Source organism: Artemia sp. Qi Xiang Cuo, chromosome 13, assembly GCF_049724085.1.
Source record: "Artemia sp. Qi Xiang Cuo chromosome 13, ASM4972408v1, whole genome shotgun sequence".
Lineage (NCBI taxonomy): Eukaryota > Metazoa > Arthropoda > Branchiopoda > Anostraca > Artemiidae > Artemia > Artemia sp. Qi Xiang Cuo.
In genome coordinates, this window is record NC_142806.1 from 27,211,604 (window position 1) to 27,223,885 (window position 12,282).

The 12,282-nt window shown below is 33.8% G+C and overlaps 1 protein-coding gene across 4 annotated transcripts in view; it reads right to left on the bottom strand.

The window, feature by feature from the left end:
- Positions 1 to 10,034, bottom strand: part of tun (N-terminal glutamine amidase tungus) — a 402,893-nt gene extending 392,859 nt beyond the window's left edge. For 2 of the 4 annotated variants that reach the window (XM_089098725.1, XM_089098726.1), the window contains exon 1: positions 9,928 to 10,022. The gene's annotated coding sequence lies outside the window, so the exon portion shown is untranslated. Of the gene's footprint in view, positions 1 to 9,927 lie in introns of all 4 variants that reach the window. The other 2 variants (XM_089098727.1, XM_089098728.1) reach the window with 2 other exon arrangements.
- Between the last annotated feature and the right edge of the window lie 2,248 nt (positions 10,035 to 12,282).

A 12,282-nucleotide genomic window follows, 5' to 3' on the forward strand; every position in this document is an offset into this window, starting at 1 on the left:
AACCCATTCAGGTTAAATAGCTAATGTTTTACTCAGAGAAAAATTAAAAAATAGGGTTTTAGGTTTTAATATAGGCGTCGGTAAGTTTTCAGCGTCTAAGGGAAAGTTCTACTTTGCTCCCCCCCCTCCCCCGTTAACAACATTAGTTGGCATATTTTTGATGAGATATATGATATATACTTTATCTAAATGAACCCCAACAGATGCTAGACCCAGGGTTACTGATGAACTGTTGCTTTTTCAAACACTGCTAATTTGGTGTTCAAGCTGTAGTTTCTAAAAATGAAGTTTTCTAATAGTAGGATATGCTTTCCTAAAAAAGTATGTTTCTGGGTACCAAATATTTCTAAAAGGAGATTTATTACATTTAGAGACATATTGAAATTTCAAACCATTTGGAGAATAGTCAATTGACACGACCATTGATTCAGCCATTGGATTAAGCAAGCTTAGTTTAAGGGGATGGGCGATAAATAGCATTAAAAAAAGAAAAAGAAAAAAAATGAGATATAACACTTATGGAGTTGCTACAGCCAAGTTGAGGAGAAGCATAGTGTCAATTAACTGGAGCTTACTTGTCTTCATTCAAAATATTTCGTCTTTGATGAACAAACTGCGTGAGTACAAAAAAAGCCTCATAGTGCAGACTAAAGACAATAACAATACTAATGCCAATAATTGAGGTACAACAATGTGCCCCGGCCCCCTTTCACCCCATACAAGACAGCACATTAAAATAAAAAGTGCATGATTTCATAAGAATTGGGAGATGTATGCTGTTCATGCAAAACCTAAAACTAATTTTCAAGACATTAATAGCTTTTTGTGACATCAAAAATGGTTGTCTTAGGAAATTTTTTTTTCAAGAATGGATTGGCAGCCAAATTTGGTTCCAGGAAGGTGTATGCAAGCTCCTATCTCTACTTGCAAGGGTTGAAGCTCTGTGTCTGGCTTAGGAGGAATGTTCTCCGGACTTAAATTTAAGCCCGGAGAACAACGTTTCTAAGGCCAATGATGCAGCATAAATAGGCTCTAGACTCTAGACTAAAATCTTTAAAATTAAAACAATTACAGTTCCAGTACAAAAGCACAGCAACTCTTTAAATTACAAAAATATTGCTATTGTCCATTTTACCCCATTTTCATGGTATTTCCAAAGATTGACCATTGCAGCACAAATAAGAAATTAGAATTTCTTAGCCAAAACAGTCTAACACAGACATTTTGAAAGTGACCCAACTAAACTGACCGGATACAAATTTGAGCAAACTCAGTAATAAACTTTATGGCATTCTTCAATTTTAATGCGTCGATTATGAGGCTCATGAAACGCTTGGAATTTAATGTTCTTTCTTATAAGCTTGAGCATGAAATAACCTGTTCAAACAATCTTAAGGTTGTTCAAATTGGCATATTCTCTTTTTGGTAAACGAGGAATAGGAGAGAGTCCTTTGCAAGGCTAAAATTTTGATAAATCTTTGATGGTAAAAGATTTGTTGATAATAGCTAACAAATGAGCATCAGTAACGGGCAGCATTTGGGGATAGGGATGGTTGTAGCTAAAGCCACATCCCATATTATTTTTTTTATATTTAATTTCCTATATTATCTCAGAGGAAGGCTCAGACAAACAGTCAAAACACCATCTACTCTTTTTCAGGATAAAAGAGCAAGATAACACAGACAACTGGTGGGCTTTTCCTCTATATGCCTTTTACATCTTTTTGTCTGACTAATACACCAATATTCCTTCTTTCCAAGTTGATGAAACATTGTTGCTCTTGCAATACTTTTGTTAGAGAAGCAAACCAATCATTACTCTAAACCTTTCCAGTGACTAAGCAGCATTAACATACATTTTTGTATAGCTTATAGTGATGGCCTTCTGTTTTGCTGTCCAGCTAAACATTTATTCGTCAAAGATAATTTCTTAAATTGGCCTGACATCACATAAAGAAAGAAAAATGAGCAAAAATGGGGTTTCTATAGGCCAAATGAAAATACTGAAAAAACACAACAAAGCGAATATTTCGAGAGGACAAACGCCTCTTTTCTTCAGCGAGAAACGAAATAATGTATCCAAGGAAAGTGCCAAAGAGAAAAACAACAAAAAACAAACACGGAAAGTCAATGTGAAAAGAACCAAAAAACCAAAACTTAAAAGATGAATAAAATTCAATAAAAGCCAAAATTTAAAAGAATTAAAAACAAATACCTAACAACCATAAAAGCGAGTTATTCGCCAATATCCGCGATATGCACAAAACCCAAAAAAATTATGAACTGCCATCGACAGATACTAGCGAAAAGCTGACAAAGAAAAGAAAACAATTCCTTCGGTCAAAAAACAAAACGAACCAGCAATTAATTGAGTTGCAAAACTATGTCATCCGACTTCGGATTCTAATTATTGCATTTCTGGCCGACACTGTTTGAGACCTAAGGGGTTGTCCACGTGTTTGATTATACGACTGGGAAAGTAGTAGAAGGTTTATTTCAGGGATTACTAAAGTATCGGCTTCTCTTTTGAGAAAACCAAAATATGACTCGTTTATTCTTAAATCACCGCAATCTCTGTTTAAAGCTAGACCTAAATGTTGGTATTTATAAATTTCAATGGCTTCTCTGTAGTGCTGGAAAATACCTTTGTCATGCGAAATTAGGCTAGCTTGATTAAACAAAATAGTATGGTCTGGTTTTTCAAAAATGTGCTTTGAATTATTTTCCTTTTGAATTATCCTGAATTAGTTTAATAAATTCTGTAATTGCAAAACGCATTAAAAGATTATCAGAAAGTTCCACAGAAAACACAAATCAAAGGGAAAATTCAGTTTGTCTTGGTCTCCCATACGTTAAAGGGGTTTCAGACCACATTTCAAAAAATCTAAGGAAAAATAACATTTACACTTATTATAGACCCAGAAAAACTATCCGATCCCAAATTTATCAAGGTAAAGACCCTATTCCGATAGGTGAAAACTCCGGTGTCTACAGAATTCCTTGTTTGTTTGGTCTTTGGTATATCGGAAGAACTGATCAGTGACTAACGGATAGATTAACTCAGCACTCTAGTTCAATTAATAATACACTTAAAAAGCGGAAAAACCAGAAAATTTTGACTCTGCCCTTGCAGAGCACATGTTTGAAAAACCAGACCATACTATTTTGTTTAATCAAGCTAGCCTTATTTCGCATGACAAAGGTATTGTCCAGCACTACAGAGAAGCTGTTGAAATTTATAAATACCAACATTTAGGTCTAGATTTAAACAGAGATTCCGGTGATTTAAGAATAAACGAGTCATATTTCGGTTTTCTCAAAAAAGAAGCCGATACTTTAGTAATCCCTGAAATAAACCTTGAACCACTTTCCCAGTCATATAATCAAACACGTGAACAACCCCTTGGGTCTCAAAGGGTGTCTGCAAGAAATGCATTAATTAAAATCCGAAATCAGATGACATAGTTCTCCAACTTATTTAATTGCTGGTTCGTTTTGTTTTTGAGTGAATGAATTGTTTTCTTTTCTTTCTCCGTTGTTTGCTAGTATCCGCCGATGGCAGTTCATAATTTTTTGGATTTTGTGCAAATTGCAGATATTGGCGAATAACTCGCTTTTATGGTTGTTAGGTATTTGGTTTTAATTCTTATAATTTTGGCTTTTATTGAATTTTATTCATCTTTTAAGTTTTTGTTTTTTTCTTTGGTTTTTTGGTTCTTTTCACATTGACTTTCCGCGTGTGTTTTTTGTTATTGTTTTCTTCGGCACTTTCCTTGGATACATTATTTCGTTTCGCGCTGAAGAAGAGAGGCGTTTGTCCTCTCGAAATATTCGCTTTGTTGTGTTTTTTCAGTATTTTCATTTTGCCTATAAAAACCCCATTTTTGCTCGTTTTTTTTTTATTTATGTTTATTAATCATAGTATCCTATAACAAACAAGGCAAGATATCCTTCAGAAGCACTATAGTAGAAAAACAAATCTACAGTGCAAAATATGCATAAGTACAGCTTAATGGGGAACAGGCTTGAAATTGTTATGTAATTTGGCTGTGCATTTAAGTTTTGGTATGTTGTCCCTCCAAGGTGATTTTTGATTACTCACGAAATGAAATTTCACTACTTCTTTGAGTAACGGAATTTTTTAATACCAGTTTATTTAGTGTTTGTACAAGAGGCTAATGCTGCTAGACTTCACAGAAAGTGCAATTATACCTAATTTGATACTTGTATGATATACCCCTGCAGCTCAAGTTGTTCATGCATTGACGCACTGTAAACTGGTTTCTTTCGCTAGTTTTTTTTTCAACTTAGCATGAGAAAAGACAAAGAGAATTGACGTAATAGATGGGAAATATATAATTTGGGCTGTATTTTTGCACATTAGGGGGGGGGGAATTATTTGGAAAGTGTGAAGTCAGAAAACAATTCTTAATTCATAATATCAGAATTATTGTAGCTAACATATTTTGCAAGCAGGCCCGCTGTACTTGATCCCTACCCCCCCCCCCTAATGTGCAAATATATAGACCAGATTTGTTTCCAAAGTATTATATTTTTATTATACTTAAGTACGTTTTATTAGGATTAACCTAACTTTACTTCTTGAGCTGTAGGGGGTATATCATACAAGTACCCCTAATTTTACTCAATGCAAAATTTGCTAAGATTTTGAAAAGACCAATAGATATCTTTGGTGACAATAAAATTGTCGTCAAGTTCATACGCAAGATTAGAATACCATTCTGGAAGTAAGTAAACAGTATTGAGGAGGTAAATAGTTTGTTAAAGGAACACTTTGGTGAACCCTATTAATTTCTTCTTAGAATGCTAAAGTTTTGGAACTAACTCTGCCTAGATCTTAAAATTGCAATTAAGGATTTGTTTCCAATTCCACAGTAAAATATTCTAATACTGAAAAAATCAGGTCTGTTATTGCAAAATTAAGTGTGTAGTTCAACAAGAAAAAAAGTCAATCATCAGCATAAAAATTCTCAATATCAACCAATAAATTGTGAAGTGAATATAACAACCAAAATACAAGGTTTGAAAACAAACCTTTCAATATGAAAATATATTGACTAGTGTAAAAGAGATAAAACGAAAAATTGCCCCACCCCCTACACCCTAAATTTTCTATTAATATTTATTTCTGTTTTCATGGAAAATTTGTGTTTTTGTGTGTTTTCATGGGAAATTTAAAAAACTGCCCCCCTCCCCCGGGATATTGAAAATACATCCTGCCTAATTTTCGTAACTGACGCCACTGCTACTTGTACCTAAAACATGGCAATGACTTTAAAGAAGCTTTGACTTATGATCTAATAATTAAAAAAAAATCCAGAAGAGAAAACTTTGGCAGTAGGCAATGTGCAGAAAAGATAGTGCCAGGGAAGTGGCACCTTAGGTCTGTATTCAGCATACACTTACTAAAAAACTAGTATAACTAATCACAATAAACAACTCTTATTGCAAATTTCTACTTTTTGAACATAACTGCACTCTGTAGTGAATACAGCCACTTTGGACTGCACCTAACAATAGTGTCACAGCACCATTGGTAAATGGTTTGATTATGTTTAGGTCAAAGGATAATAGAATATAGATGATTGAAAACAATCCTTTGAATATAAAACATATTTATTAATGGGAAAGAGATAAAATACAAAAAGCAACTTAGGTCATTTCACTTTAATTCTCTTATCTCTCAAGAAGTTTCACTATGATAATTTTCATTTAAAACTTCATAAGATTTAATTGGATTGTATCATTGTTCATCTAGTCCAGGGCAAAGCTGGGAACAAGCAATTGTTAAATAAATAGAAAATGTTAACCTTTAATTTACTGTTAATAAAAGTATTTTCTTTTAATTTAGTACATATTCTAGGAGAAATCTGGGACTAAAGTGGGGAGGGGTGCATTATGAGAAAGATTACTGTGATATTTGGAAAGAGCATTCAATAAGGAATTTAATGGTATTACTCTTATTTATTTTATTATCATGTTTCATTCAGAGGAGCCCTACTCTTCAGTATAACCCCTATGTCTACCTTTTCCTTATTTCAAGTGCTCAAAAAATTGGTCTAGCAAATAGCCATTTGAGTTTCAATAAAAAAATTTTTTTACAAGCATTAAAAAACTCAAAACTCAGGATTAACAAAGGTAGAAAGCTCAAAGCGCTATTTTAGGCCTTATTCAGGCTTTACTATTATTATTAAAAATAAAAAAAAGTTGTGTTATGAGAATAAAACTTTCAAAAACAAATTCAGAGACTAAACTGTCTTGGGAATATATTGAAAAGAATTTAGAAAATGAAATTGAATGCAAAATTGACAAAACTATTGAATCATAAATTCTGTGAATTAATTGAAAAAGATATTTTATAATTATAGAAGTGTGTGAAATGACGAAATTCATAATTAACTAACTTGTAAGTACAGTACCTAAAGATTGGAACTTGCATTGATGTATGTGTTTAGTCTGTTAGTATTCTGTTGTATTTTGGAGCATCTACCTTCACCTCTTCTTCCTCAAATGGCATTGATCTTCAACAAACTTTGAGGCTATTAGGGGGTTTATGCTATCTTAGAAAGAAGTTGATTTAGGTGAATGAAACTCTCAGGAATGTGTCCAGGGTCTTGATTATCTGAGAAGATATTTTGAAGCACCTACCTCCACTTTTCTCCCTCCAGAGGGCACTGACCTTTAGCTATCTTTGTGTGATAAAAGTGAAACTTTGCAAAATCACACCTTTTGCTTAAACAAAGCACAAGAAAAGTATTATGAGCCTTATAACTTTGTTCAATACCAATTTATATGCTTTAAAGTTCTGTAAACCTATTTTTTTATATTTAGGATAAAACCATTGATATGGCTTAAAATTTTGCTGAAATAGGAAGAATTACATTTTCAAAAGCTAACGCCAATGAAAAAGATATAGAAAACTGACAATTAAGGTATTTTATTTTCAAAATTATCATAAGTAATAGTTGTTTCAGGTTTGTGATCTTCTAAACCATTGGAATCAGAAAATTGCTGACTCAGTAGCTTGGTGCTATCTTCCAAGGTTTCATTTTTGAGCTTGGAATCATTCCTGAAATTCATTTACATAACTATAACTAATTTTTGAGATAGCAATAAGCTCTTAAACTGGGATTTTACCCAGCCTATTGTGTATACTTTAAAGTATGAAGGCCTGAATTGTGTTATGTTTTTTATTATGATTTCCTACATATATCCTAAGGCTTTATATGGAGCCCCTATGAGGGGGGAGGGGGGCTGGGGACAGAATTGACAAAGACACAACTTAAACCATCAAAAGAGTACAACATTAGCAATTGAAAAAAAACTCTCTTTTGGGTAAATTTTCTAATTAATTCACTAATGAAATAGATTAGAAACAGACACATCTTTAGATATAGAATTTTATTCTGAACCCAAATATTACATAGATTTTTGTCATAAATGAACTTTAAGCACCCCCTAATGTGTGAATATATAACCTGAATTTCCTATATACACTTAATTTTCTATTATTTTGAAAAACTATTGTATCAGTTTGATTTACAGAAAATTCAGTGGATATATTACAATTCAGGGTATATATTTGCACATTAATGGCAAGGAGCACAGCAAAGGCAATGGGAGAACAAAGAATCAAATGAGGAAGTAAAACTCTCCTAAGCTTACAATATATTGATGATTTAAGCATCCTATATGAAAATGTTAGCAAAATGAATGAACTTACAATGATTTTGTGAGTTCAGGGTACAAGAATAGGTTTGAAAATTAATGTCAAGAAGATAAAGTTGCTAAAACTAGGAATAAGTGAACATGAAGAGGTGAAGTTAGGTAACCAGGAGACTGGCCAATTGGACAGCTTGACTTACCTAGGTAGTATTATTAGCAGGGGTGTCATTTGAGAGGGGCAACGGGGGGGGGTCATTTGCCCCTCCAATAATGTGGAGAAAAATCTATTATATAGACCATGCTACTTGAATATCCAGATCTTGACCCCTCTTGCCCCCCCCCCCCCCAATGAAAATGCTGTAGATTTGATCCTGATTATTAGTAAAGACAGTGGGTGCAGTGAAGATGTTAAAAGCAGAATAGCCAAGCCTCAGGGTGTTTTTTTTTTACAGTTGGAAAAAGTTTGGAAGAATAGGAAGATAAGTCTGTAAACCATGATTAGAATATTGGAAGCTATAGTGTTGACAGTGATCAAGCATGGTCATGAAGTTTGGGCACTCTGAAAAATGGAAGATGGAAAAATGCAGCTGGGGGGACCCTGGGTCCCCTCAAGATTTCTTATGGTGCCCTCTTATCCTGTTTTTTGATTAGTCTTTTTTTAGAATAAATGTACTTATTCGTTATATGATACACACTTGAGAACTTGCATTGCAAACATGAGACATTACCTGCCCTCTTCTATAATCCTTTGTTGTAGTTTTCATAATTTTGTTATTAAAGTATTGTATTCTCATTATATTTTGTTTTATTTCATTAGCATTCACCAAACTTCCCTTTGTGAGTGTGTATTATATAACACATAAGTACCAGAATAAATTTGTCAATTTGATCAATTATTGGGACCTTTATCACATTTCCCCCCCCCCAGGATTTTGCTCATTAGCACCCTTGTCATATTGGGCCTTTCCCAAAATTTTGTTCTATATTGGCCCCTGAAAGGATGAGATGGCTAGGACATAATCTGACTTGTTGGCCAGCTGCCTAGGGCCAAACTAAAAGCATATTGTCCCCAAATGGGGTGGGAGGATGTCATAAGGAAAGATTAAGGGAATTCAGAACTTCTCAGGAAGGTGAAAAGAGGAGGTATTCAAATACTTCAAAGCATTATTTGGGTGTCGGGGTGAGGGGGGGGGGGGGCAAAAGTTAATTTCTGATAAAAGTGAATGTTATATTTAGGTCCAAGATAAAATTCTGATTCTAAAAATAGATCTATTGCTTAACTAACCTGTCTCATTAGCAAGCTAATCAGAAAATTTGGACATCCACCACATGGATAATATGGGAGTAAATGTCATTTGTGATGCAAATGGATGTTATATTTAGATTGAGGATGCAATTCTAGGTGTATATTTTCACATTAGGGGGGTGAGGGTATATATACTGTGGATATATAGGTTCTAGAAAATCCATGGATTTCTTAGAAAAACTGGAAAAAAAAGGAAAGAAGTGGGTCAATATCTACCAAATCATATTATTGAGTTAGGACTAAAGTGAATACACCATTCAATGCCTTTTTTTATGCTGATTACAAATATAATAAGCATTTCTATTGGAAATGAATTTCATCCCCCCCCCTATGTATGCCAATTCAAGGTTAGGTTGGGTTAGGTATAGCCTATATAGGGGGGGGGGGCTGAAATTCATTTCCGGTAGAAATGGTTATTATATTTGTAATCAGCATAAAAAAAGGCATCAAATGGTGTATTCACTTTATTCCTAACTCAATAATATGATTTGGTAGATATTGACCAAGAAGTGAAGATAAAGGCTCTCCCCCCTGCAAAATGTGTCAACTAGGATTATCCTGCATATTATGGAGTAGGCCTAGGAATTGTTTTCTTAATATGTTTCCTTATGTCCAGCTGGACTCCTAGGCTTGAAATACTGGTTGGTCAGTTGGCTAATTCAAAGATTTGTATATATATACACTGTCAAATTAGCCATCCAGTGGTATCCCAGAAAATTTATCTCTTTCTTCTAGCATGTCTGCACTGGAGAGATGCTATTCTGCAATTTTACCAGAAAAGCTTGTATCTGGAATCTTAATGTGAAAGAACCGCAATAATTTGCTCATCTGAATATTAAGACACTATCTAGTTTACTAGATAAAAATACATTTCCAACTAGGCCTGCTGATTGTGAACAATGTTGTGAAAGCTTGATGAAAGAACTGTAACCTACCTTTAGAAGATATAAAATATCGCTATATTTCTTGATCTTACGCCTTCTCTTGCCTAATAACCCCGGAACATGTTCTTCCAAAAAGTTAAGATTTATCTTCACGCTTTTAAATTTCAAAATAAAATATTCTATTTGCCAATTCATAGCAGACAACGAACGAGATTGAAAGGAAACGTATGAGCCAAAGTCCCCTACTGACTAGCAGAAACTAGAAGGCTACTGCAACAAGAGAGCTGTTTAAGGGCTCATTCCTTGAGCTGTAAAATTCTATTCCTACTTTTGTGATATTCCCGTCTTTCAAAATCGCAGCAATTATGGAAGTAGTTCCATCCACTATAGTCTCGAAAGCGAATGAAATTTCTCGAAAACTGGATCCTTTTCTAAAGATTGCGATGCGTTTGGTCCTGGTCTGGCCAATGAGAAATGATACCAACGTATTATCTACTTCAGCTACAGATCTGACTTTTACTGCTGTGTTAAATAACTGTTCATCTAACCTGGCCTCACCTAGTGCCCATAATACTATGTCGACCAACTTTGCCCTGAGGCCTCAGGTGAAATTGCCAAATGTAGCTCTGAATGGAAACTTGTTGTTAAATCAAAACATACTGTGAACAAAATTTCCAAAAGTTTTAAAAGCAGTACTCCTCGTGTTTTTGTGATTGCGAAATCTCACTGTTTATAGATGTCCTGAAAGGTGTTCCGACTGACTATAATGAAGACCTAAGTAAAACACTTTAAACTAGTTTAAACAATTGCGTGAAAGTATTTTAGTTTGGAAAGTCTAGAGTATTCAAAATGAATTTTGAAATGAGACATTATATGGATGTTTTCTTGGAAGTGTCCGTGAAAGTTGGATACGAAAAGTTTTGTGTACAATCATTTGTATTCCTCGCAAAGCGCTGTTCCTCGGGTCATAAAATCAGACTACTGACTTTCCAGTGCAAAGATCAGGCGCTCTGCTCTCGATGTGAACCATATGGTCACACCATTAATAGTTCCTCTCCTTGTTCCAAAAGAATGTCTTTTCTAGAATGTGCCCCCCTTCCCCCGATGTCTTCTGAAGACCAGAATAAAATTTATACTTCACTGAAAACAATTAGTTTCCATGCATAATGTTTCTACTTCTTATAATATCGAGAAGAACACCGTCATATTTTTTTTTTATTCAATATCAATTATTAATAAAACTTAATATAAACACATCTCCTCCAAATACCACAGCAGGATAAGGAGGAGGGATAGCCAAAAAAATCCACGAAAAAATAACATTAACCTCAGAAGGAGTTTAAAAAACAAAACACAACTACTACATCATGTAAACTGCTGCCACAAGCTTAACACTCAACACCTAACTCCTTCCTTACCACACATCAATCAAAACAAAACATTAAATTTAATGATCTAATACCATTTTAATCTATCAACTATGCAACCTATTAAATTAATTGCTAAAATCATGCTTAGAAAACACTCCATTTGTCCACAGTTTTTCAAATTCTTTTAAGTCACTACTTTAATATTCTCACTTAACGAATTCCATAGCTTAGCCCCTCAAAAAACAAAAGAAAACCATGACCTAAAAGTAATCCAATTATTAACGTAAATTTTATTCATTGACCTTGTGCCAGTGGAATGAACCTCTTTAACTTATGTGAACACACTTACAAAAAAAAGGATGAAAATCACATCGAGCTGCCACTGGGAGTATTTTCAACATATCACAATCCTCACGACACGATTCAGAAGGGAATAAATTAGCAAGTATTCTAATAACAATATATTGAAAAATTCGGACCGAACGAAGGACTGAGCAGAATTTTTCCAGCTATATTAGATTACAATACGAAATATATAGGTGGATTAAACTAAAATATAATATACGGATTATTTTGGACTATTATTTGGACTACGGATTATTCAGAGTAGCAGCAACAGTAATAGTAGTATTAGTATCAGTAGTAAGAATAGTCCTGGTCGTAGTTTATTTTAATACCGTAAAAGTCTAGAGAATATTGTGTCAGTTACGCTTTTCTAAATTTATATTACAAACATTTTCTTTTATATTTACATCACTGAAAAATAAAATAAAAATTACAGTGAAAGTACATCTTGAATTGCTTAGTTTTCGCAATAGAAATCTAAAAATTGGTTACACATTGTATATAACCAGGAATCATAATTATTAATGCTGTTTAAAAGTATCGACACTAAGCTCCGATATATTAAAGTATGAATGCCTCAGTACTGCCACCTAGTATTGAAAAGTGATTGTAAGAATGCTAGCTACTGCGTGAGAATTGAAAAAGATGGACTATGAATCTTCCGCGCAAATTTTTATTCTATTTCAAGTTA